At 39.3% G+C, this 5,746-nt stretch overlaps 1 protein-coding gene across 1 annotated transcript in view; it reads right to left on the bottom strand.

Annotated features, from left to right (window-relative positions):
* Positions 1-1,313, bottom strand: part of LOC107745600 (protein ELFN1-like) — a 30,240-nt gene extending 28,927 nt beyond the window's left edge. The window contains exon 1 of the mRNA XM_016559504.1: positions 1,280-1,313. The gene's annotated coding sequence lies outside the window, so the exon portion shown is untranslated. The remainder of the gene's footprint in view (positions 1-1,279) is intronic.
* Positions 1,314-5,746: the final 4,433 nt, after the last annotated feature.

Below are 5,746 nucleotides of genomic sequence, written 5' to 3'. Positions count from 1 at the left end.
CAACTTGACCCCGCCCACAAACACGTCATTTTACTGACGACTGCTTCTCTAATCTCGGGGAGTTCAATGCAGGATTCACAAAACGCTTGCTCTTGAAAAATGAATCACCACTGAATCACAACCTGTAAGCATGATAAATAATAGATGTTGAAATTTTCTATCTAGCGTTCAAAATACAGAACTATGGCAATGGGCGGATCATTTCCAGCACACGCTGTACGCGGTAGACCAATCACAACAGACTGGGCCATCTGACCAATCAGAGCAGAGCAGGCTCACCGAAAGGAGGGGTTTAGAGAGACTGAATCTTTGAACTGCTTCGAACGAATCGTTTGAGAATTGCTGGAAAATGAGGTGATATTAAATGCATATTTTGAGAAAACGAAAGTGTTTTTTGACCTTGCATGCATGTAATCCTATTGTAGGACACTCCCAAAACAATATTAGGAACCGTAAAAATGGTATAATAGGGGCACTTTAATGCTAAAGTGCCTCAAGGACAGATCACTAGATAATCGGGAATTTGATGAGTTTTAAAATGAGCATGTTATGCCAAAAAGTTTTTTTTAATTAAAATTATTATTATTATTATTATTATTATTATTATTATTTTAATATGACCTATTTAAGCTGCTGCCTCTGTAATTTGATTTTACACCAAATGAAGTCTCTAAATGGGAAACATAAACAAAAATCTATATTTTCAGATCCATCAGATATAGAAGCTACAGTCGTGATGTTTTTTTTTTTTTTTTGGTGAAGGTGAAGTGTATCATTTTGTTAGCATACCATACTTTTTCCTAATTCACTTAGTAAATCAAAGAGTGAAAAAAATGTGGTGCTATCAGGACACTGCTCTGTTTATGCAAACACCACGATCAGCCCAGCAACAACATCTGCTCAACCAATAGCACGAATTTGGGGCGAGACAGGGATTTGCTTGCTTGAAAACATTCATGATTTTTGTAATGACATTTGGTGATGCTAATGGTGCAGAAATTATATGCTTTGACTTTAAGCAACACGAGAAGGTACAATAATCATTTATGTTCAGGATTCATCCAGCACAAGCGTTCATAAACCCTAAAATGCTTGAATGCAGCTGAGAGAACAAAACATTCGATGTCCCATATTTCCATCCCAGCAGGTAATTAAACTTAAGGATATGACAATAATCAGGTTGTAAAACACCTGTTTCTCCATAGAAATGGTGTCAATCTATAACTGGACTAATTTGATTCAGCACATGAAATGTGTGTGATGGACGGAGGAATAAGACCTGCAGGTTTTAATGCAATTTTCCAGACCATCAACTTGTTCGCTCGGTGCTGTGGCCTTTTGTGGAGCAGCTGCAGGCAGGAGGATGGGAGCCGACTCCGTTCCCACTGCTGACTCAGGATATGGAAGCCTACAGCACATCATCAGCCAGCTCCGGTCGAGAAAACGGAGATGGAAAAGAAGATGAGACACAGTTTGATGGGTTAATGTGGCCCTGTGCACCATCCGGTTGCTCTTTCATTTTTGTCATCCAACGAACAAGGGCTGGGCCATCGGAAAACACATGATAAAACAGTGCACAGAAAATGGTCACAATTTGCTTAAAGGCACAGTTCACCCAAAATTGAAAACTGTCATCATTTGTTCACCCTCAAGTCGTTCCAAACCTATGAAATATGAATTTCTTCTGTGGAAAAAAAAAGAACAACATCATACAGATTTAAAACAACATGAGTGTGAGTAAATGATGACGTAATTTAATGTATGGGTGAAATATCCCTTTAAAAGTCCTGCTTTCTTCTGACCATTTCTAACAAAATCTTGTCTCAGAAAAAAATTGGGGGTGTTACGCCATACTTCTCTCTGCCCTACTTTTCCACGATTGTTATATGTATATTATTCCTTTGTCTCTTTGCATTTGTATTGGTTTCTAATGTAATAGGCAGTTTAAAAAAGATGAATGTACTCTACTCTAAATTATGATATGTGGTGGTTGCCAAACCTTTGGACATGCAGTAAATACGGGCAGTGCACTGTAAAGCGTTCATTAGAGTGGAACCTCTTACAGCACAGAAATACTGGACACAATCGATCACCTTAAATATGGCCCAAAAAAGCCTGAGACTGAATAACCTGCATAAGGAATTCCTCTTATGTAAACATGACACAGCAGAACACAAAGCAAGGGCATTGTGCTGCTGCCATGGAAACCTCTTACGAAGCCTCTTTATTACCAAGTGAACACATAATGTGTTCTGGACATAACATCTGGTTATTTGGAGCCGAGCATATTGCTAGCATGCTCTTCACCCCCACAGAGATTAACCTCAAATCACCATCACGACAAATAACAGCATCAAACAGACATCGTGTTCATGAAAAAAACCTGAGAAAATGTCTTTGCAGGCTGGATGACTATAGAAATGTAGTATATACAAGTGAAGTGGCAGATTGGAATTGTTGTTTGATGGGAATGAAACACTTTGACAGGAAAAACAAACAGACTTTTGAGAATAAATAAAAGAAAACAATAGCTTTTTCTAAAAACTAGTTAGCTGACCCAATGGTTACTAAAGTTACAAAAGATGGCTTCTGCATTTTAAGATCATGGAACATCAAAATGGACTGATTTGGAATGCCCTACTTAGGCAGCATCGTGTCAAGTAAATGGGAGACTTGAATTGGAATTGATTTTAGTACAGGCATCATGTATGTATTTGGGTAAAACATTGAGGTAAAATTATTCTACATTATTTATACTTTTCAGTATTGAATGAATTCTAAGTATATTTAGAATTGGTATTTACTTGTTTGCTCCATCTATTTATTTGTTTTGTCACTGAGCATATTGCAGTGCATTCTGGGATTGTATTGTATGGAAAATATAGATGCAAAGCTGCCCTAGAATCCAGCTAAAACAAGTTATCTGACAAAGTTTTGGAATAGAGCAAATGCTTTATTTTCTTAGGCCAGATATGCAATTATCCGAATGTTCCAGACCAAATGAAAGCATTTAGAAAGGGCTGACAGTCACTAAATCTGAATGAATTAGTAAAGATCATTTCTTTTCTGCATTCTGTTCTTGTACTCTTGTGAAAAAGAACAAGGTACTTCATTATAGAAAAGTATCCTCTCGAGAATCCAACACATCCAACTCCATTAACAATTATTTACCTGTGACATCCAGTAATTCAATGAAAAATGTTCTTTGTCCACATTATTCAGGGAGTACTTCTATTAGAAAAATACATCTTAAGCAACACAGAATATCATTTTCCCCCCCCAAATTTTAAATGAAGTTGTCTTGATCCTCTGCAGAGGTATTCCTGTACGATGTTTGTAAGTGAGCTGTGGGATGTTGTACCACCTCACAGCCCTCTCCCCATCTGTCATGTCAATGCTAAATAGAGATGACCGTTTCAGAGCTATGACTTGAAGAGTTGAGGACGCATTAACAAAAGAGCCCACAGGTAAGCTAATTCATGACTTTTTATTTGTCATGCTCACCTTTTTTCCCCATGAAAACATTCAGTCCTCAGATACAGTACATGAGCCATTTTTGGCAGCCTGGCTTCCATCATGAAAATACATCCACATTTAAGCAATATCACAAGCAAGAGCACTGTTATACTAAGCCTATTCAAAACAACAGCATGATTGCAAAAGTGATATTTTTACAGTGAATCGGAGATTTAACAGAGATTTAAAAGTTAGTTGTGCATCATTTTGGGCAATGAAAATAGTTCCAAAAGAAGTCAAAGCCTCAAGCAACAATATCAAACAACCTGTATGTACCGCTCACATACTCTGGTCTGGAACATTGCAAGCTCAGCCAATCAAATTCGAGGACCAGAACTAGCTTTTGTAAAAATGGATTTGAGACAATATGGAAAAAGAAGAACACTTTTGCTCATTGTTCCATTTAACTTTACTTGATTCCATTTCCTTTCTGGTGAAAAGTAAAAGGCAGCTAAACAAGAGCTTGAAAATGCCAACACCTTGAGCACAATGTATGATCTATTTCACTTTAATTCAAGAAATAAGCGAAAAGACCGTTTCCCCGAGCACAGGAAATATGAATAGCAAATGACAGCAGTGAGTGGAGGAATGAGGCGAAAGCTTTGGGGAGGGGGGATGTTGGATGGAGAAATGGAATCAATCACGCAGAGAATTCGGTGGCAGCGAGGACATTGGGCCTGTCAGAATATTCCAGCTTCTGCGTGTGTGATCTATCCGCAGCGACGTAGTGACTGTGGAGTGGAGACCGGAATGGGAAATTGGATGGATAGAAACATTGAGAGCTGTCCTGCCAGATGGCTGTTTTGGAAAATAAGGTTGTTTTTTCCCCCTCTCTTTTTGAGATGAAATCATTTGACATGGCATAATTCTGGAGGGCAGCGACCGAGAGGGAGAAGAGATGGTGACTGAAAGTCGACAGATATGGAACAGCAACAAGAACATTGGCACAGATGCATAGGGTTTGTTATGGAGCTTCTTGTAAAGCAGTATCACAGCAGTTAGGATTCTGGACATGTTACTGAACCTTATTGTCCTTAAAGTGCTGAGCAAAACAGGAGGAAGAAACAGGCAGTGACTAACACATTTTGATAACGGCTGCGCAAGAAACTTTTGAATTTGCATTTTTATTGCCATTGCTTATTGATGTTTTTAAAAGCAGACAGGGCGTGAGGAGGGGAATGTCTTCAAAGCCGGGAGGAGCCTGATGAATATGGAATTTGCTGTACTCATGCTATTCATTAAGTTTGAAATGTTTTTTGAAATGTGGCGGCCACCATCTTCCATCTGTGGGAAATCATCTTTCAGCTCTTGGCAATTTCCATCAGTGGGTCCCTAACAGGGCACCTTGGCCAGCCCACCCCCTCCTCGCCTCCACCGCCCTGCAGCCATCCCCAGGTTCCATCTTCCAGCAGAGATGTGAGTCAGCCAGCCCTCCTCGCAGACTGCAGCTGTTCCACTGCATCCTTGCTTACCCGAGAGACCTCGGTCGCCATTCCAGGCCAGCTGAGCTCACACTATTACCTCCACAGGCACTTTGTGGACTCGCATAACTAACACGCTGCTCTCACTCTCACACACACTCTCGCATTACCAAACACCTAATGAAAGAGGCACGGAGAATCGAAGATCTGTTCGAAATGCCTGGTTCCCGAGCACTCGCAAAACAGTTCAGCTGCATTAAGCCACCGTTCACACTGACAGCCATGAAATCACTGGAGGCCGTTGAGTCTCGCTGTTGGTTGTTGGTGGGCTGTTGACTGCTAGTAGGCATTCATATTTGACTGCTGAATCTTAAATATTTCTTAAGATTTTTATGTCATACCCTTTCAAAATCCTAAAATTCTATTTCCAAAATTGTAGTTGTTTTACACAATTTTTATATATTATTTACTCAAAAGTCACAAAGCCCCTTAAAATTCTATCACTAGAGGACCGTGAGTGTTTTTGTTGTTGGCTGCTAGTAGGTGTTTCTAATCAACTACAGAAACTTAAATAATTCAAGTTACAGATTTTCAGTGTGGTCTCAGATGTCTGGACCCCACTGTAGTATATATTTGAATGACAATTGATAAGATTGCATAAGATTGCAAAATTGCACTAGTTTACCCAACTGCCACTGAATATTCACTTAATATTCACTTAAAAGCACTAACACACAAACAAAAAAATGGCAGAATCTTAAAGGGGTCATATGATGCTTTTTTAAAGATCATTATTTGGTGTATTTGGT

The sequence above is a fragment of the Sinocyclocheilus rhinocerous genome, unplaced genomic scaffold (genome assembly GCF_001515625.1).
Source record: "Sinocyclocheilus rhinocerous isolate Xijiao unplaced genomic scaffold, SAMN03320098_v1.1 scaffold1912, whole genome shotgun sequence".
NCBI lineage: Eukaryota > Metazoa > Chordata > Actinopteri > Cypriniformes > Cyprinidae > Sinocyclocheilus > Sinocyclocheilus rhinocerous.
This window is presented reverse-complemented; position numbering and strand designations above follow the sequence as displayed.